Genomic DNA, 22,309 nt, shown 5'->3' on the forward strand with positions numbered 1-22,309 from the left:
TACAGCAAATGCTGTTAATGGAGCAGTCTTTTCCAGAGGGCGTGAAGGATTTCCATCTGTTGCATTAGGGATATTAACTAGAAGGGACAGAAGTTTTTCTGTGTTTTAGAGAGTTAAACATCAGTGACTGATGGTTCAGGTTCTGACCTGAGCTTGGTTTCACAGAGGGTGACAGGGAAACAAGTGGCAATTAGCGTAGGCATCTTACCTTATATTGGTTCTGGGCACCTAGGGATGCTCCCTGGGTTACAAATCAGTGTAACATATTTTCCTCACCAAAAGCAGACAACTCTTTGTTATGTTGGTAGCTAATCCAGGCCAATCGTATGAGTGGAGTCCCACAGGGGAATGCTCATTCCAGGGTAGGAGTAGAGTTTTATTTTAAACTCCTCCAAACTGAGATCACCTGCATGAAAATAGGTATTTGTATACCAGAATGGAAGCGCCATGTGGGATGTTATAGCAGTACATCCAGATGATCAAGAACTCACGTCCTGGATCAGTTCTGGGATCTATGAAAATATTTAGCTAATCCATATAGACAAGTACACAGAGATGACGTCCAATCCACTCTGTGTACATTGAATGAGGCTACTGGTATTTGAAATAGTGTCTTATGGCTCCTCTTCTTGTTACTCATTGCTTATATATTTTTAAATAACAGCAATTTCCTACTTGGCAGGCTGTGGCCCTGTTGGACCAGTGTGTGATTCCTATGGTGTTGCTATCAGCTGATTTAGATAGTTTTCTCAAGCCTGTGGGTCTGTTTAAACATAATAAAACAGTCTCTATCCCAGCACTCCCATAGTGTCTGGCTCTTTGCATCACATCTTGACATTCTGTATCATTTAGCAATTAGGAAATTGGGAGGCTCAGGTTTAATGGGCTCCTTCATATCCCCAGGCTGCAGCAGTGAAGGACTTGCAAACCTTGCTAAATATCCCCTATACATCAGATTCTTGGGATATACTATGTCTGTCCTAAGTCACAAGGACCCCAGGTAAACAGAACTATACAAATTATCATGGAAAATGAACCTAATCCAAATTACAGCTCAGGAATTGCACCACAGCAAAATTTTTGCCGATTCTGGTTAATACTGAATGGATGAAACTTAGCATCTCAGTTCAACTTCACAAGCTGCAGGGCTTTCAGCCCAGGAAAACTGAATTGAAATTAAATATTGCTTGGCATGTGGGGTTTTTTTGTTGTTTGCTCCCAAGAGAAAATGGATTCTCCAAAATGGTTTCCTGCAGAAAATTAGAAGTTTTCAGAAATTACATTTTCCTGCCCTAAAGAGCTATTTCAGAGGAGAACTCCCAGGCAGCTCTGAAGCTCAGTTATTTAGGGGTGAGCCTATGTAGAGATGTCAGCGATGCAGCCAACTATTAGCTAAGTTAGCTGCAGAATTTGATCTCTTACATATTTCTCTTTAATAGAAACAGAGCCCTCGACAGACATAGTGGTTATTTATGTCTCAGATAAATCCCTGACCTCGGTTTGGGGAAAACCTTCATTGCTCCCTTACGCCCAAGGAATGATTTCTTTAATGCGATGGTCTCTTCATCTGATAACTACCATAAAATAATATGTCGAGGTGGGAGAGACTGTATCCACATCTTATGAGCCCTTTTCTTGCTGTGCTGTGGTACATGGACCTAAATCGTGGCTGTTTGGGCACAGCGTGGGGCAGCACGTGGACACTCAGCCACCCATGTGGTCCAGGCTGCTCTCCTGCCCCTGCACTGCCTCTCCCTGAATTCCCCAGCGATGACCTTACTGCAGCTATTTCCACGCCTGTAAATCACCTTGCCTGTGTGAGGCGATGCTGTTAATTATGTCACGCGAAGACAAATTTACAGTGTGGAGCAACAGTAAAAAATATTCCTACTTGAAGTAATGTGAGATCTACACTCAACGGGCTGTCCGTAAATCACAGCCAGCTTCATGCACCGGGCTGATGGGCTCTTCCCACCCATCAGCAAAGGTTGTGCTTATTGGTGCTGATGGGCCAAAAGTGTGTGCTCAGAGCCTGAAAACTAACTTGCATCACTCCAAGTGGATGAAAAAAGCCTGTTTGTAGATGCCCAAGTGTTGAGTGACCTGATTTTTCTCTGGTGGCGCTGTAGTTTCTGGTGGAAAAAAAAAAAAAAAAAGATCTACTAGCACCTGAAAACATTACTTATCCAGGAGGGAATTTTTCCAGGATGCATTGCCTGGGGATGGAGCAATGACTTAGGCCAGGAGTGTCAAAATCATGTGACTAGTCCTACATTTATACAGTCCTAAAATTACATTCGGCCCTTTGAAGGCATCTGCGAGGCTGATGTGGCCCCTGGTGAAAATGAGTTTGACACCCCTGACATAGGTGCATGGTGGTCTATGTCTCGCTGTCCATGTTCCTCTGCTCCTCCAGGTTTTCATCTGTCTTTAGTCATCCTTCATCTGGAGAGGAACAGGACAAGTGATGGTGCCACGGCTCGGACACCTGGGGATCACTCCATAGCCTGAGGACAGAGCCCTCCCCTTTTGGGGGTGACCTAGAAAGCTCAAAGGGGAAATGGGAGACACGTGGTGACGCTGGGATTTGCTTAACGGAGCCAGCGGCTATAGTCAGACCTGCAATTTTCTGACGATCAAAGGCACAGTTGACAGCAGCTATTTAACACTGAGTTGGAGTATTTCAGGATGCATTTCCCATACCAATCTCATTTCTTTCCAAAGAAAAGTCAGACTGACCTGACATATCTCATAGGGCATCACCAGAGCTGGGCTGGATTATCACTGTCCCAAACTGGTGGCTTTTCCCTCCCTGTTCCTACCACTGTTGACCTTTGCAGTTCAGCTAGAAGAAAAACCAAAGCAAAGTTTCCAGGTCATGGGATGTCAGCCAGATGCAGGGACATCCTGGTGGGGCATGTCCAGTAGTTGGGCTACCTTTGCACCAAGGAAGAAGGTCTAAGTTCAGCTGTCCAGGAGCTTTTTGTGTCTAAGAAACACTCGGTGTGGGCTCCCATGCTGAAATTTGGGAACATTGTCAGCCCTTTCAGTAAAAATCTTTTGCAATCCGTGCCCTCAGTAAGCATTAAGACTGGGTTGGGTGCCAGGGAAGTGCTGCTAAAGGAAAACCAACAGTTCGTGAATGATTGGTTTAAACAACAAATAAGTGAAATGCCTACATTGGCATACAGTCATTTTTCCATTTTCTGGCTTTCCAGTCGCTTCCAAGTCTGTTGCTGTGTAAATCCACTGAGCAAACATCTCTGGTGACTGCCCACTTGCTCACTGTGTGGCATCCCAGAGTCTGGACATCCATCCAGATGCCTCCATCTCCCTTTCAGGTCCAGCTCTGCTGGCTAACCCCGCTATGTGGATTTACAGTGCAAAGTAAGCACCCCTCACAAAAACTTAAGGCAATTCATCTCTTGGCTGCTTTCAGTGTAGTCCCATGTTTTTCTTGGAACAGGAAAGAGCATCCACAACACGCACAGAGAGCACATCAGCCAGCAAAAGTCATCCCAGAAAGGGCTAATCCTTTTTCTCTCTTTCTTCATCATGCTGAGAAATGGTGGCAGTGCTTAGTAACATGGGCTTGCTTCTGCTGCCCTCTTACTAAAATTATGTTTTTGACTCTGTTGACTTTCAGCACAAGAGTTTCACTGCTTTTTCCAGGTGACCAAAAAAAGCTGGGTCTGCTTCAGAGATGCTATCTGCCTTACCATACAGTGCTGCTGGGTGGGCACTCTTTTGGCCGAGGGCTGTGCCCTTGCTGCAGAGTTGGGGAAGGTGTCACAGCCACGGGGCGGTGGGGACAGGCAGAGCACCACTGCTGCAAGGTCAAAGGAGCTCAAAGGACTTGTCCGGATGCAGCAATTAATCCTGGGTCCACTTTGTAGGTGGAAACCTTTGGCTTTGGAAGTCTCACATGGATTTCAGAAGGTAGGGCAAGTCCAGAATGTGATCACAGTCCTTGCCACCATGATAAAACTTGCCCTGACAGCCCCAGGGCAAATGCCTGGAGCCGTGCTTGGTGCTTTCATGGCAGCTGTTGAATATTCAGGCTCCAAAACCCTCTGGGTGCTGCGGGCATCCCCTCTTTGCTGTGGACACACATGGTGCCCCCAAGCATGGTCCCACAAGTGGTGCAATGACCTGGCATGTCCTGAGTCCCCATGCACACCCCATCTCATTGCTTTGCCAGGGCGCAGCATCCCTGAAATTGGATGTACTTGGCATCAGCTTGGCCACGTGACTGTCTCCCTTCTTGTGCTCATTCCCATGGCTGACGAGACAGCCCCAGTTAAAATTACCCTGGTATAATGCCTCGGGGCTTTTGGTTTTTTTGACACTGCATATGGAAGGCAGCTGTCAATTAGCAGCTGAAAAAATAGCCTGCAGTGCTAATGAGAGCAAATCTAATAGAGACCTCTTCCAAATTGTTTCCATCCATTTTTCAGGGCTTTTAATTGCTGTCATATTAGAATGATGCCAGAAGGAATACACGAGGGGAAAAGACCCATTTGGAGGTAGATTCCTCTCTGCCAGGACTGACTCAGAGGCAGCTTTCTTCCTTAAATTTCATTTACAGGAGTTTCTGAGTATTTTCCAAAGTTACATTTGGAGCTGGGTCCCTGCCAGCTCCTGCAACCCCTTTTTCCCCACAGTGAGGATGGGACTGGGATGTTATACCAGCTGCCATGGCCAGATCGAAGGCTGGGGACAGATGCTGTCTCCCACCCACTCACAATGCTTGATTTTTCACTTTTTTTCTTTTTTAAGGAGTGTAGTCAGAAAGGGAATATTACGTACTGAAACAGCAATGGTAAAATACTTAATATTTCTAAATTCTTACTGAAAAAAAGGCTTCCAAACTGTTCTGTTGGTAAAGGCAACTCTGGACCCCAAGTGCAGGCAGAAAATGAGAGGAAAACAAGGCAATGAATCAAACACAGAGAGGGCAGCAAGAACAAGAAAACAAAGTGATTTATGAAACGATTCTATGTAGACAGAGATACTTACCTTTAATCCTGGCATGTATTTACACGTATCCAGCTATCCATTTCTGGCAGTGGATATATTTACCTGAGGGGCTTTTCTGAGGCTCACTCTTTGAAATGAGGGGTGAATGGCTGTTGTCTCATGGTTACAGCTGCTTTTTTTTGCAGTGGGATTTGTGCTCCTTGCATGACACGGGCAGCCTAAGATGTAGTATGTCACTCAGCATTCATTTTCTTCCTCTCAAAAGCTTGTGGCTCTGTAAATATTATCATCTATCTGCTTGTCTGCTTACATCGCCATCCTGGTTCAAAGGTATCCATCATCTGAAGATCTGCTCCTGCAGTGTCTGGCCTTGTGTGGTTCTTTGCTTCTGGATCTGAGCTGTGGTGGATGAGCTTTGTCCAGCCCATAGCTAATATTAATGCAAAAGCTGCAGGACTGTGGAGGGCAGGAGAACACATGCACTTGAAGATGCTCAAGAATGAAGGATTAAAAGCATGCGCTACATGGAGATAAGGGGTTGTACTCACTCCTGGTGTTACCCTGGGGTAGGCTGTTGGAGGTGTTTGACTTGATAAATAGACTGATTGAAACACAAATAATTCAGGGATGGTCAGAGAAGGCATCTGGCTTGCCTGTTGGGATGATACCTGCTCTTTGTTATTAATCTTTTTCATAGTTAATAAGGTAGCTAAGGGTTTGTACAAGCATATTTGAGGAGAGAACCAGGGGTTCCTCTGGATGAAGGCAGCATCAGCCATATGCACAAGGTTTATAAATATGAGCCACTATAAAATCCTGGTTCAAAAAGGTAGATTTTGCAAAAGTTTGGGCTAAGGGCAAGCCACTCCAGCATGTCCTAACAGAGCTATTAAAAGCACAGAAAAAATGACCTAGGAGGCTTGTGACAGCAGCCACAAGGCCATGTACTACGGTGGCCCCGGCACTGGGAGCTTCCTGCTGCTGGCGGCAGATAAGGAAGCCCCAAGCAAACGAATGCACCTCTGTGCCAGTGCCACAAGCACAATGCCTCTGCAAGGTCTCAGCCACCCCGGGGGTCCGCTGCAAGCCCGAGGGATGCAGCAACCAGTAAAGGGGTTTCCCAGAGTGGATGGTGCAATTTACTCTGCAGGAAGGGAGGGGATGCAGTTTCCTGATGTGCTGGAGCCTGCTGGGATCAAGTTACATTAATTAAAGCCTGATGCGTGATTTTAATCCGCAGGCCAGTGCACGCTGGTGCCAGGGGCTGGAATCCCATGTGGGGAGGCTGCTGCCGTGAATTTCCCAGCACAGCACCTGTGGGGCTGTTCCTTTCCAGGGACGTGCGGCCAAGCCCCTGCAATCAGCTGCTCAGGATGCTGGAATTGGTGCTAGTGGCAAGAACATGAGTGATGGGTCTAAGATGCATCAGCCTTGGAGCAACGGGGCAGTGCATCTTTTTGAGGCTTTCTTAGCAAAAAAAAAAAAAAAAGGTATTTCTTCCCAGCTTTCCCATGGTTCTTGGCCCATCTTGTGTTTCACCAGCATGGCTTAAATAGGGGCTAATGCACCAAGTGTGCCTTTAATAACCTTGGGACAGTAGCAGCTTAGCAAAACAAACATTCCCCAGCTGTACCGATCTGGAAACAAGCCTGCTCAGCTGCTTCCCATGCTGGCCCCTCTCTGGACCTGCCTTGTGAATCTGGGCCACATTGGGACAAGCCAGGGATGACCTGGACCCAGGGAACACGCTGTTCAGGGAACACTGGGTCCTGCCTGGGGGACTGTGGGGAGAGCAGAGGGCCAATGGTTTTGTCTCGGCACACCTGCTCTGGGGCCAGCATGGAGAGCTGCTCAGCACAGCTGAGGGTCAGGCTGGGAAGCCCCAGACACCTGGCCTGAGGATGGATCTTTGCCTGGCTGCAGTCAGACATACTTGCTATGGGAGAAGCAGCTCAACAGCAAAAGGAGAATGGAGGAGAAAACCAGAGGAGGTCCCCATTTGTGTACCTGATGCTCTCCAGGATCACCTTAGGTACATTTACCTCCTCCTCTGCCCTTTCTGGAGACTCTTCTAGTGTTTGGACACTGACGACTTTCAGTGCAAGTGTGAAACATCCTAGCTGGAACTCTTGTCTTCATTTAATATAAAGCTGCAGCATGGTGGCTGGCGGCTTCACCTTTAAGTCCTTGAGACATGAAGCCCTTTTTTCCACCCAGATGCATGGAGTATCAAATGCTTGGACACCATGTACGAGGCAAGGAGGACCTGGATCATTTACCCTATCCATCCATCCATCCTTTCATCCCTCCTGCTTCCCTGGACCATGTTTACCCAGACCATCTGTGAGGTCGTGAACCCCCAACACTGCTGCAAGCCCACGTGCAGGGACAGAGTGGTCCGAGCACTGAGCCAGCCATCTGTTTCATTGAATGCCACGTGTGCTCTCTGTTTTTAAAAAAGAACAGGGCAAAACAACCCCCTCATGAGATAATGGCTTGCAAAGTTCTACAAAGTCAGCTCCTTCACTGCAGTGTGTCTGACGGCTGAGGCTGAAGGTCAGCTCTGCACAGCCGAGGAAAGCTGGGCACACAAAAAGGAGCTCAGTTTGCCTTTCCAGGACAGGCATGGCCCTGATGAGAAGGGAAATAGCAGGAGAGGGCTCAAGGTTTCATTTATGTTCAATAAGTGCTGAGGAGAAGCAGGGAACAGAAATCCAGGGATGGGGTTGGTTCAGGTAGGCAGCGATTGGGAACAGGGAGATGAGAAACCTTAGGAGGCAGCTAGGAATGGAGAAAGGTTTTGGGTATATGCTGATGCAGTGGGTGTTTTGTTTTTGTTTGGGGTTTTTTTGTGGGTTTTTTTGTATATGGTTGTGGAGGGTGTTTTTGCAACTGTATTCCCAGTTTTATTCTCAGCCATCTGCTTTCTGAGGTGTTATGCACGGTCAGTGTTTAAGGCAAACTCAGATAGTACCAAGAAGCTAGAGGAGAGATGTTATCTCTTGGCACCAGTAACCAGCAGGACAGGCATTGGGGCAGCAGAACTGCTCCCCAGTGCAAAGAGGGGATGTCCAGGATATTGCATCCCAAAGGGCACTCCCCAGTGGGACCTGAGCGATACGTGGGTACACCCAGAGGTGCCCACGTTTGCATGGAGAGCCAAGGCTTGCAGGAGGCTGCACAGCAGGTGATTAGGGTCCGTCCATCCATCCTCAAAAGGACCTGTGTGTCAGCCCTGTTAAGGACTCGCCACGGGACTGCATTATCTCTATATTCCCCAATGAAGAAGGTGCTGGATTTTGGTGTGAGGTGAGGGATCCTCACTCCTATTGAACACAGAGTCTAAATCCCTTGTTTTCTCAAACTTAGGTGAAACATGCGTTTTCTTCAGCCAAGCTCCTGGCAGCTTTCCTGGGAGCAGCTGCTCAGAAGCATTGGTGTCAGCTTTTACGGTCCTTTGCACGTAGTCCCCTCACCCGCAGAGCTGGAAAACAAGACAAGTATTTCCTCCACTTGGCTGCCCTGCCTCCGGTTGATGGGATGCAAGTGAGCTCAGCTCCCCCCGGCCATGCTCTGCCTTTACACTGGAGACCCGGCAGCAAAGCAGAGCTGACATCAGGGCCAGAACATCTCACTGTGGGTGCCAGCCGAGGCATTCCTGCGATGTTTTGGGCCTGATGCAGTTGGGAGGAGACTGAGGCTCACAGCAATGGGGATATGTAAACACATACCCATCTTCTCGCCTTCCCTCGTGGGGATTTCTATCCGAGGCTCAGGCTAACTTTAATGCAACCCAGCAATCATTTGCAGGCTGAGCCCAGAAGGACTTAAACCATTGCTGGCAAATCTGAAGGAACGGGCAATTGTGCCACCCTCACAGAGGAGTCACCCGAGGCACTGCTGCAAAAACAAACACCGTGGAGGGCTTGTTTGAACAAACAGGTTTCAGTGTGTGGTGAACACAGGCTGGGTGAACTGCCCCTCTGCTTTGTGTTGGGGCTGTCACCGGTCCCATCATGTGATTGCCACTGCCCACGAGAGCAGTCTGCTCCAGGAGTGCTGGAGGTGGCATGTGCCCAGCTTGCTGCTTTTTAAAAAAAAAATTTATTTATTTGTTAATTTATTTATTTTTAAAATTTTTGAGAGATGTCATCTGGGAGATGATGATCTCCTGTGGTCTGGGAGACCTTCTTCAGCATTTTAAGAGTATTCTCTAAAGAGTGCTGCTCGATATCAGCCTCGGGTAATTTCAGAGATGATGGAGAAGACTAAAAGGAGCTGCCGGTACCTTAAGCCTGTGGCAAAAATTATGATGTGTTGGAGAGACGCCCACTCAGGGAGCGGGACTTGTCGGGAGATGGCCGTGTTGTGATCTCAGGCACGCTCCATCCTCGCCTCCACCCGGGAACGGCACGAAGTGTTCATCCCTCCACCCGTCCTCCATGCTGAGGCCTCCACAGGTGTTAAAGACATCAACTGACCACCCTCCTGCTGGTGTTTTTCCATCTGCCTGTGTTCCACAGCTCATATATTTCGAGCTGTAGGATGGGTGAGAAGAATAACAGGGCATTGCTGGGGCACCCAGAGATCTGAATAACCTGTAGGTGGGATGGAGCTGGGTCCAGGACTGCACAGCGCTGGTATCTTCCAAGGCATGGGATTAGAAGTGACAACTCCAATGATGTTAATTGGGGGAAAAAATTGCAGCGAGTCCCCTCCAGGTCTATGTCAGCGGAACAGAAAAAGTGACTTTTTCCAGGAAACCTCCCTTAGACCAAAATACTTCCCATGCCTCTTGCTCAACAGCAGACCAGCCTTCTCCAGGGGAAATGGTTTTCTTCGCAAGAAACGCTGCAGTTTCACAGGGAAGGGAGAGGCACAGGCAACAGCCAGGTTTGGAGGGTGTTTGCTGAGGGGTGGGGGTCTCTATCCCAGCCTGAAATCTAGACATCTCTTTACACCATCTCACACAAAATACCCTCCCATCATCTATACCAGGTGCCCTCAAGCTTGCCAGCACCCTGATACAAGCCATGTCAGGGAGATGGCTGTTCCTTGCGCCATCTCCAGGCTCCTGAACATCCTTACCTTGATCTTACCCATGCAGCAAGTGCCTTTGCATCTCTTCTGAGCCTGGATCCAGGCTTGCACAGGTGCACCTGTGTTCAGAAAGCACGCGGACACGGGTCTAAATCCCCTGCACTTTGTTAGTGGTTAGGCACAGGCTTAAAGCCAAGGGATGCTGGATGTTGTCATGCCCTTTCCCTGTAGGAGAAGGCTCCTCACATCGAGTCCTTCTGGAAACATATTGGGGTTGTGTCATCTCCCTTATCTCCTCTATAGGTGTAACGTGGCACAACCTTGTGGACTTCAAGGGAGCCCATGACTCTGGATGCACTTTTATAATCAACTCTATAATTAAAAGAAGATGGGAAAATGATAAATGGTACCCAAAGTTTTCCATCCAGCCAGGGTAGATTACTCACAGGCACTGTGCATAAGTGACGTTGAAAATACATTCCACCTAAATTCTTTAAAAAACTTTAAGGGAGGGTGGGGAGGTGGAACAAAGAGAGATTAAAATTAACACTTCCAGATTTTCCAACTCCAGCAGAAAAAGGATACATCGGTCCCATATGTCCCCTGCAAAAGAGCAGGACAGGAGCTCGATAATCAACATATATCACCTGCGAGGTTTCCAAAAGCTATCAGCACTTGCCAGCTCAGTCCCCCTTCCACTTGGAGGGAAGTTGGAGCAGATACAAGGGCTTCAAAAATCCATCTCTAGAAATGTGCTTCATCAGGACAAAGCAGAACTTAGTTAGGGTTGGCTGGAAGTTTTTTTCCTCTGCAAGGCTCCTCTCGTGCAAGACAGATCTTTGGTCAGAATGTGAAGGTTATTAGGAATTTTAGGAACGGGAAAGAAGCTGACATCTAAAATACATTCTTAAAACAAAATGCTCCTTTGGGGGATTTGGAGTGATTTGGTTATTTATTCACTTGACTGTCAATGAAACATTTTTAAACAGAAAACTGATCTGGAAACCGAGCCTTTCCAGGCATGGTGGGGTGATGTATCAATATTTTGTATTAAAATCAATTAAAATCGTTCAGGCTTCCATTCAAATGGGAGACTTCAATTGCTGGCACAGCAGTTGATCAATTCACCCTTGTGCTTTTAACTCAACAACCTCCAGTAACCTAATAATATGTATTTTAAATATATATTGCTGGTTATATGTAATTTAACAAATATATTCCTCCTGCTCCTTTGCCTTACTTTCCAAAGAAGACATTTTAATAGCTTGAGTGATGTTGCTTTTATGATGCACAAGTCATTTTACTAAACAGCATGATAAAAGTTTGTTCAGGCAGGAATTTCATTAACTGCAGGGTCCTTGGTGCACTTAGTGGCATCGTGCTTGGCATGCAGGAATAATGGGTTCCAGAGCCTGAAATTTCCATTATTTTTCATCCAGTTTATTTAAAAATCATTGGATGGATTATAAAAGGCTGCTAAACAGTGAAGGTACTGTTGTTTCTTATTATTTGTTACTGTGGCCAGATGTTTGGTGTTTCAGGGTTCCCTAAGAGTACTTTGGGGTGCCACAGAGGGAAATTAATACTGTAAAACCATTCCTAAATCTTAATTTTGTCCTCATAAAGCAAAATGATGAGTATTTAAGAGTGGGAAGAAACAGCAGCAAGTTTCTGCTGGAGCTCATGATGCTGCAGAGCATTTGGTGAGTGTTTGCATCATTCCTTTTTGTTCGTGGGGCTTTGTGCAAAGCGAGACCATCTGTCTTTGCAGGGGGGGAAACTGAGGCACAACATCCCGTGGCGCCAAACAAACCTGAACATGGGATCAACCCTTCTTTTCCATTCCCAAGCCAGTGCTTTCCATGTGCCTATGGCCAGATCCCTCTTGAGGGATGGACACCACTGAGATGTGCCTGCATCTCTTCTGCCCCAGCTTTGCACACCCTGTGGGAAGGGATGCAATGGGGACCGGTGATATGGAGTCACTGGCTCTGCACCCCTCTGTGGGATGTACATTTAAAAAAAGACCCACCTAAATCAGATTTGCTCCCAGACCGTATCTCTCTGGGCCATCTGGTGCTTACATTCATGGAGGAGGGATTCGTAGGACCTTATAATGGCCACATTGTCAGAGCCCACGGGCTGGCTCTGCTCCCTCACCTGCCTTTTTATGGGTCCCTGCTCTGTGGTTAGTGTAAATCGGACAAGGCTCCAAAATAAATAGCTGCCTCCTCCGCTCACCAGCAGGTCATGCATGTGGGGAATGCCATGCACTGTAAATAAATGGCTAATAAAAGCACAGTGCTCTTACAGAATAAATAGCTCTGCAGCTTAAATTAGATAGTTAAGTGAAATATGGACATGCTAGTGCATCCCAAAATATTTCCCCTGAGGACAGCTCCCAGAGGGTCCCATCCTGAGCAATGGTGGGGCTGGTCCTTCCAGCCCTCTGGAAAGAGTGGATGTGCTCATAGGGCAGTTTCAGCTTAGTTTTGGACACTTTTTGATGAAGAAATTCCATATTCAGTGCATTTAAGTGCCAGTAACTGTGAAGGGAAGGGTGTGAAGAGGGAGGAGAGTAGGATGGGAGGTGCAGAAAGCAGTCCCTGTCGGGGGAGCACTCACATCTGTAAAAGTGGTGGCTTCTTTGCTGTCTCCAAACAGGCTTTGTCAGATGGGAATTAAGGCATGATGGGTATGACATTGCTAAGCTAAACCACGTCAGAGTTGCAGTACGCAAACTAACGAAGGGAAGCCTTTTCCAGCAGTAGTAACATCCAAAGAACCTGGGGACATGGAGATTTAGCAATAATTTGCTAAGCTTATACAAAGGAGGAGCAGCAGAACAACTTTCTGTTTCATTTTGAGTGGCTATTTTTCCACTGGCATTGTTCTCTGGGAGTTCTTAGGAGCAAGAAAACAAAAAGAAAAAACAAACAACCCACGACAAAACCAAACGCTGTTCAGAAATGCTTGCATCGAAAGGTAATTCTGCTTGCAAAGTTTGGCAGGTGAAGAAGGGGTTTCATTTCTCAGCTGTCCCCGATGACAACTGGGAGACATCTCCTGTACAAAGCAGAGGCTGGGATGGCATTAACTGGTTTTTCCAAGGGCAGGTGGACTTTCTCATTGAGTTTTTCTGGAGGGCTTGTGCAGTGTTATGTGCCAGTCTAGGGGAAGAAATGAAAACCGAATTTAGGGATCTTGTTTACTGGTCTCCTGCTCCAGTCTGGAAACCATTTGAGGGAAATTCAATCAAACAATTACATTCTTGATGCTGTTATTGTCATAAACTCTTCCAGTTCCTCATTTATGGAATGTGCATGTCTCGTTTTTTTAGAAAATTATTTCAATGCTGACTGATAGTGCTTCAGTCTTTTAAATAACTGACTTTCCCTCATTGATTATTATATTCCTTTTAAATCTGATGGCCTGTCTTCCTGCACTGCTGTTGCATTACTGATATAAAAGGGGCTGTTTCCAGCAAGAAGCAGAGAGAAGGACTGGGGTTGGTATTCGCAAAATCCTGTACGCTCGTCCTCCTATCAGGCTGATTAGGAAATTAGTAAGAAAAGCAAAGTCCCAACTTTAGACCAAGCTGAGCCAGTGGTCGTGCCTCAGTTTCCCCTCCTTCAAAGGGTGGTGATAGCAGCAGCCTATTTTGCCTTGAGGCAGTGATGTGCACCCAGACCAGGCTGTGTCGGTGCAGACGATGTGTACAGGTGATGCTAATTGCCTGGTGAGCTTTTACTCAATGCTCTGGGGATTTTTTTCCAGCTGGCTATGTCGAGCCTTATCCTTTCTGATTTAGAGGCAGATTTACAATGGGGATTACACCGCCTGCGGCTCACTGTCCCCCTTGCCAGCTCTCTGCAAACGGCTCCTGTGGGGTGTACTGCAGCACTAGTCAGCTCACATCTGTCTAGTAGTGGGAAACCCACCCTTAAAGACCTATATTTAACCTCCTTTTTAATCCTTTTGCGCCTCATCCGCATCTAATGATGCTTAGTCCGTAGACGTATCTGACGGTGCTTAGTCTGTGTATGAATTGTACTTATTCTGGCTCAACCTCCTCTTCATGGCTTAGGTTTTATGCTCCTCAGGTGACTCGTTTTCCTGAAAAAGCCTAAGATCCTGAGAAAACATCAAGAGGAAGTGGAGGGATGGTCCCACATCGCCAGCACCAACGATGCTCCCACATCAAGGGATGCTCCTGCAGCATCAGCAGTGACTTGTAGAGCAGCATCTCCAACCCTGCCAAGGTGGGTTTGGTCCTGGCGCACATCCCTTGGTGCAGGGCCTGCCCAGCTCGTGATCTCTACATCTGCACCTTTTACTTTTGCTCTCCTTCATCTTTTCTTTCCTGAGAAGCCAATGTTTTACACAAAGTCATCATCTCGCCCAGGACCAACTGGCTGGACTGTCCATTCTAGAAGAAATTAATAAAGAATAAAACCTGATTATGTCACAGGCAAAGGTATGTCCACAGCCTTTTCAGCTTCAAGAGGGGGATTTGCACTTGCCCAGGATATTGCAGAGGATATTGCAGAGAGCAAGGAAGAATTCCCAGCTCAACACACAAAACATGACCCTGAAGAGTGGGGTGGTTTGGGGAAATTTTCAGCTCACACCCATATCCTTGGTTACCGGCAAAGATCCCCTGTGGTTAATGGAAGATTTCAGCTAAACAAAACCTCTTCTGGAGTATGTTTGCCCTCCTCAAGATACAAAATATTTACAAAAAGTGTATGAAGTTTTTTATAAATCCCCAACTTCTCTAATGAAAAACTTTTGTTTTCCTCCTGCAGCTGGCGAGGAGCATAGCACTGCATGAGGGCGGACAGCTGGGACACATGCGGAGGAGATCCCACCCTTCTTCTGCACCAGGTGCCCAGCGAAAATCACATTGAATCATGGTAAGAAGCATGGGGTTTTTTCTTCCATGAGTGGAAGAGTGGAAGGCGTTTTTGTTTTTCCTTCTTGGATTCCCTTTCTTCTGGATGTTTCCACGAAAAGCAAAGGGAGAAGAGGAAAAAAAAAAAAAAAAAAAAGAAAATGGGTTTTGGTTTTTTATCTGGGAGATGCTGCCTGACGCAAACTTTAGGGAGCATCCTCTCCTCCTGGCGCAGGGAGCCACTCAGCGCTAGGAAGTCAGCTCTCCATTGCAGGGGCTCAGACCAAAAGCCTGGGGTGTGGCATGCTTGATTTCTTTTCCAAGTTCTTTTTTTCTTCCCCTCTTGTTTTATATCTATCTTTCTTCCTTTTCAGACCCACCTTATTCCAGTGTTTATAGGAAATAAGTGGCAAAAGACCAGAAGGGTTATATTTTTTTTTTCCCTGTCCTTGTTTTAAGAAATACTTCCCCTCACTGTCTTGCTGATAAAGACTCGTGGAAATTAGGGATAGAAAGGACCAGCGAGGTTGGGTTTTGTGCTCCTGCCGAGGCGAGACTTTCCGGAGAGATGCAATTCCTAGCACTTCGGTTATTCGAAGTTTGACAGACGCAGGTGTATTGCTGATGCAGAGATGAACGCTCAGGCTTTCCAGGACAGGCACAGGGAGAGACAAGCATGTCGTCTCCTGCCCTAAAGACACCCTGGTGACCCGGGCTTGGCTTTGGGCTGCTGTCCCCTTCTTCCTTGGGGCAAAGGGGCTGGATCAGGCTGAAAGCTACCACAGGAAGCCCCAGCCTTCCCCCAAAGCTAAATTCTGCTTTACCAATGCTGATGTAAAAACAGACAAGGTCTCTTGGGATGAAAAATCAAATCTTGCATCCCGCTCCAGCTCTCAGCTTGCAGAACAGAAATTCGGCCACTAGCGCCCCAACTCTGCTGCTAAGCATGCTAAATATGACTTTAATTTCTGCTCTGCTTTCTCGCCACAGGCTTTGATAGAGCAACTGCTTGCAGCCGAGGGCAGTGCATCCTTGGATGCAGAGATGGTGTAGTTAGTAGGGGAATAAGAAATCTTTGGTGTGATGTATGGTCCCCACAGTGGCCCAGCTGCAAGGCAGGGTCTGCCTCAGGACCCTGTGATAACAGCCTGGGGTGTTTGGGGGGGCGCTGAGGGCCCAGGGGGCTGCGATATAATTGTAGAGCCTTGGATAGTCTTAGAGGGAAAAGCTAACATTGAACACGGACAGCAAAGTGCTGGGTGCAGCAAGATGTCAGCATCAGCATCTCACTCTTGCTCCTTCCATACCCAGGGATACCCATGTCTGTTCTTAGAAACATGGTTTAGAGGCGAACTTGGCAATACTAGGTTAACGGTTGGACTCGATGATCTTAAAGGTCTTTTCCAACCAAAACAATTCTATGATTCTATGATTTCTATGGCCCCTGGCAGCCCCGGTACTATTCTTTTGTTTTTTTGATCCTGCTCAGCAGATTTGAGCCGATCCTTAAAAATCAAAGAGCAAACAAGCAACACATTTCCTCTTCCAGTCTCACAAAAGCACCTCGTCAGAAGAACCTTTAATCCTTGCTCTCTTCTGGGCCAGCTCCTTATCTGACAGTATCCTTGCACAGGAGGCAGATGGATTGGACCAGGGACTCTTCTCCCCACGCAGAATGCGACACATCCCTCCCTCAGGGTCCCCAGACAGGCAGGGATGCTCACAGCAACCCGCATCCTGGCTGCCTCCCAGCTCCCTCGCCTGCATCCTCGCACAGGAGGCACAGCTGGATGGAGAAGCCAGCTGTTGGTAGGCAGGACTGTAGGAACAAAGGGCCCATTGCAGCGCAGACTTTGAGTAATCGAGAGCAAAGCCCGGCAGCTCTCAGCAAGCGTCAGGGCTGTGAAATCCGATTCGCGCCCCTCCGCTCGCAGCGATGAGGAAGGGAGCCCGAAGAAAGCGTGTTTTGGTGGCGGGGAAGGACAGGTGGCCGCAGCCTTGGAAGAAGGGCCATAACGAGGCATCACGGACACAAGATCTTCTTTGTCAGGATGTTACCGAAGTAGAAGAGTGACTGCGGGAGAGGTTTCGGCACAGCTGCCTGAACTCCTTACCTCCTGGAGATCAAAGCCCGCCTTTCTAATTGCGTCTTTTATTACACTCACCCAAACACTCACCCAGTACCCCGGTGGCTTTGCAGAGGGAACAGGTGTTTTCTAACACACATGCAATTACAGAAGATTAACAGGTTTAAGAGCGTGCCCCAGGAGACACAGCAATGCATCATGCTCCTGTTAGGATGGGGGATGCTGAGCTGGGCAGGGAGGCTTCTGCAGGAGCATCTCCCTCCCTGGCACTGGAGGCTCATCCCACCTTACAGGTGGCCAATGCCATGGGGCAGCTTGGGGCAGAGGTGTGCCCCTGGCCAGCTCCAGAACAAGTTGGGTGGCCCGAGGAGGCCACAGGGCCCTGAGGAAGCCCCTGGGCTCACAGTATGAGCAGGACCCCGGGGATGCCTCGTGCATCCCATCCTGCTGATAAAGACGTCGAGGGGAAAGGGGCTGCAGCCTGGGGAGGGGCTTCTGCACGGGGTGTTCCATCCCTCAAATGCCCCAGCTGGACCATGGGAACCTTTCCTCCATCCCCCAAATGCTCCCTACTGTATCAGTGAGCCCCCCCAATTCATATCCCCAAAAACCTCTGTGTTGGACCAGGGACCCCCCTGCTCCATTCCCCAAATGCCTCATGCTAGACCAGGGACCCTCCACTCCATACCTCAAACACCCCTTGCTTGACCTGAGATCCTCCCACTCCATCCCCCAAAATGTTCCATGCTGGATGGTTGATCCCCCAAACAACTTACACTGGACCAGGGATCTTCCCCTTTATCCCCTTAAATTTGGAGGATATCAGGGATTTCAAAGTGAGGGAGCAGCATAGTGGGAGGTGCAGCAAGGAGAAGAGCTTACGTTGCTCAAAGATATCAAAGGTCTTCACCGTAGAGGATTAAAATATGTGGAGAACAAGAACTGCTGGCCCAGGAGCCAGGGAGGGGACAGAAACTTGGCTGAGGATTCTGTAGAACAAAGCGAAAACAGGAAAATGCACAGACATGCCCAGAAAGTCATAAAAACAAAGTTTAGGTTAAATACACACAGGGTCTCCTTTCCCCTTGGCAGGTTAAGAAAGGGCAATCTCTGCCTCCAGAGCTGCTGGTAGAAGCCATTGCTCTTGCTTATTCCTGGGGAAAACACGAGGATGTGGATGGAGATGGTCAGGGTGGGCAGAAAGGGGTTCAGCCGACCCCCAAATCTCAGCTCAGGGGGAGATTTGCCCCAGAGCAGCAGCAGAAGGACACACACCCTGGGACACACCTGGACAGCTGGGTGGACAACCCTCAGCACATCACACCAAACCAGGCACTACGCATCCTCCCAGCTCCCCAGCCTCCCCGATATAGGGATTTTCTTTTAATTATACTACTATGCTGTAGTAAACACCCATGTCACCAGGACTTCATGTTGGAGTTGATAAAACAGGGAGGAGGGAGGCAAAAAAAAAAGTAATCCCCCAGAGGGCTTCTTGTTTATTGGAGTTGAAACCAACGCCCCTATCAAAATGAAACAATAAAAAAGTTGTTTGGGAAAAAGAAATGATAATTTCCCATCCACCACTCACCATTTCCTTTCTACTGGGCACAGCTCCTAAAAACGAGGCGTTTGTCCCCTTTGATGGCTGGTGTAAAACCAGCTTTGATGTAATGGAAGGAAATAATGTATTTAGATACAACCTTTGCTCAGATCAGGCAGAGCTAATATACATCAGGGGACTGAGGGGATCGGAAAGGGCGTGGAGAGGTTCAGCTTGACCCTTTATCACCATTTTCTTTAACTTTCTCATTAAATTAACTTTCCTATTGTTCCATATCACTGCATTACATCTTGTTTTCCCCATCATGATTATTTTGTTCCCCCGCAAAGCTTTTGAAGCAGATGAGAAAGGGAAACCTCTTGTAATCATCTTTCCAGAGGGTACCTCCAGATCACAGGCAGCACATGGAAATGACTGGGAAAAAGAAAGCCCTGCCACACTAGTTCTGCTAATCTTTCTTGGAAATGCTTTTGAAAACAGCCGATGGCTCATTGGGACTGTCCAGGATGGCAGGACCGGAATCTGTTTCCATCACCACATTACAATTCATACAAAGCAGAAACAAGTTGCTGAGATTTTCATGCCATTCACCTGGAGCTGAATAAAAATCATATTAAATTTGCTTTCAGCCCATGGGCCAAAGAAAAATCAAGATCCTTTCACGTCAAGTTTTTCCATTAATTTAACATGGTTGGCTTTGCCAGCAGGACAGATTTTCCACTGTGCTCAGCTATTTTCTGAGTCTGGCCTCTTCTTTTGGTGCCTAAATTGAAGGGAACCTCCTGAATAAAATAAATGACCCCATGATTTCCTAGGATGTTAGCTTGGCCGGTTTTGGTCACTATCCAGAGGTGCTGGATGATGCCACCATAGAGTGAACAACCCCAGGAGCAGCATCCAAACATCACAGATTTACACTAATCCTGGAAATACACCAGATCAATTTTCTTTTATTTTGGTGATGTGAAAAGCCTAAAAGATGCAAAAAAAAAAAAAAAAAAAAAAAAGCATATTCCCTTCCAGCATATCCTCTCCCTGAAAATATTATCACATCCTTAAACAGCTTTGGAAAAGGGTAAAAAGAAAGAGGGAGGATGCAGCAGGTGCATGCAAAAGGGCAGATTTGGGCTGAATTTATCATTTTTCATGAAATATTTCGCTTTAGCAAAAGACGTTCTCCACAGGATAAAAAAGGTACTGGCAGGGCCAGAGGACACCAGCCTAAGCCACGTGGCTTGGTGATTTCTGCTTGCTCTCATCTGCAGGAAAATTACTCAGAAGGGGATGATGCAATGGTGTTGGGATGCTGGGGTGGTGTTTTTATGTATGCTCCCTGGTCCTGATGCCTGCTGCACTCTGGGCTTTGCAAATCCATGCCAAGGGAGACCCATTTGTGGGATGGGATGGAGACAGATCTCTGTGGAAGCAAGCAGCTGCTGTTTGCCCACAATTTGATGGTTTTGTTGTAAATTAAATATTCGTGCTGAAAAATCTGGGCTTCCGGATGTCTGATTTAAAATACGCTTGGTCTTCTTGGCCTGCGACCAAAACATAAACCTCCACATTCTCATTTTCTTAATGGATTTAGCTCTTAATACTGACCCCAACCTTTCAGTGACACCCCTCCAGGTACGGCAGTGCCACCTCACCTTGTGCTGACCCAGGACCTGGGGCCGTGCTCCCCTATTAACCAGCCCCAGCCCCTCCTGAAGCAAATATTGGTCTCTTTGGACATACCCAGGCAGACGGCATCTCCTGGGCCACTGCCGAGACACCTATTAAAGCCCTTTGCCACCAGCCTCTGCCTCAGGGCTGAGCGAAACTGCATTGGCGATGGTGTGGAAATCGCTCTAGCCCAAGACAGGAACGCCAGAGAGGCCGTTAGGGCCTCTTGCTCGAAGGGTTGATCGCCCAGCCATGCTGCTGGGTTTCTCTTTGCTTGTGGGGCAAGGAAGGGGCCTGAAGACCCCGAGGAGCTGCTCTGGCAGCATCCCCAACTCTCACAATCACAGGGTTTGCAGTTCATGCACATGGAGGAGATAAAACACCATGATAAGCCACTGCAGGGCACTGAAGTTGGTGTCACAGAGCAAGTTTTCATCAGTAATGGGATTTTTTTTGGCTTGGTAGGAGACCTCATGGAGAAATGCATCCCACTTGGTGGCTGAAGTGTGTGGCTTGGCTTGGTACATCGTGCTGATGGAGCTGGAGCTTGCACGGAGCATCGTGAACAGAGCACCTTGGGACTCGAATGGAGATGTCCCTGGGGTGTTAAAGAAATGTCAGTGAAGAGGGATGGAGAGGGGGAGAAGAAGAAAAAAAAAAAGAAGAGAGGAAACAGTTTTTCCGGCATTGCTTGCAGAGAGGTTCTGGTGGCTTTGGGAGGCTCAGCTAACCGAACTGGAAAGCAACACTTCCTTTGTAGTCCCAAAAGCTTGATGAAATCCCGGGAAAAAAAACCAAAAAAACCAAAAAAAAAAACCGCCTGACTGCCCCCAGATGGAAAGTGGGATGTTTAGCAGCAGCCGCAGCCCCTGCTCCTGTTTCCTTGGACATTTTAGGCAGTTTCTCTTGCAGCTAGTGCCCTCTCGCGGAAACCTCTCATCTGCTCCATTTGTACTTTTTTTTTTTCCCCCCAAAATGAGATGTTTGCCCCGCAGAGAGAAGGAGCACGCCCAGAGGCTGCGGTTCTGCCCAAGTATGGCCAGCAGTGCCGGGGACCAGCTCCTGCCTTCCCACCAGCGTCAGGAAGGAGGATCGCGTCGGGATGGAGGATTGCAACATCGTGACGTCCCACCACAAGATGAAGCCTTCCCAAGACGATGTTCTCCATGGTGGCATCCAGCTGTGGGCCGGGAAGGATGCTCTGAGCCCGCTGATGCTAAGGGAAGGTGTCCCACCGGCAGCATCATAAGCAGCCCCCCGCTTTGATCCCCTCCCTGCCTCCTGAAAAGTATGAGATAATTGGGAATGGGAGCAAAAGGTGAGGATGATGCTCCTCTCGGATGCTCGAATGTCAAAGCAAGGTTGGCACAGAGCTGAGGCAACAAGGAGCCAGCTGGATGGATGTGGCTGGAGGGGACGGGAGCGGGATGCAGGGACAGTTGTTGGGAAAAGCAGAGCCTGAGCCTGGAGCAGCAGTGCCATCGCCTGGAGCCCTGCGCCAGGATGCTCTCCTCTGGGAAAATCCCGAAGCAAACACAGATACACATTATTTTTATTTTTCCTTAGCTGAGACTTCTCCCAGAGCATGGAGACTCCCCAGCAAAGGGGCTAAGCATCCCTATTCTTTCCTTTTTTCAACCCAGAAGCGTGGGCAGCGCTGCTGGACAGCCCAGCCGCTGCTGCGTCAGGCTCATGCAGGTCACCCTAGTTTTGCATTAAGGTGGTGCAGCTTTTGAGCACGGCTTGGGGAAACTCTCCTGTAAAAGGCTGGAGGGGTCACTGGCCGAATATTAAGAATACGGGACTTGGGGATGGTGTTCGCGGTGGTGCGTGCCTCTGAGCAGCGCTGCGCTGCATGCCGCAAACATGTTCAAACCCCGTCCTTCAGGGATAAGTAATGAAAAAAAAAATGAAGTAACAAATTGGTCCCCTGAACCTGATTCTGGGGAAAGGCGAGCAGGAGCAGGATGGGACCTCACTGGGAATGGGAACCGGAGCCATGGAAAGGCCAGGGTGGAGGGATGATCCTGCCTATAAAATAGCATATTTGCTATTATATGGGAGTTTAGTGTATTATGT

Source organism: Caloenas nicobarica, chromosome 6 (genome assembly GCF_036013445.1).
Source record: "Caloenas nicobarica isolate bCalNic1 chromosome 6, bCalNic1.hap1, whole genome shotgun sequence".
In the NCBI taxonomy this organism is placed as follows: Eukaryota; Metazoa; Chordata; class Aves; order Columbiformes; family Columbidae; genus Caloenas; species Caloenas nicobarica.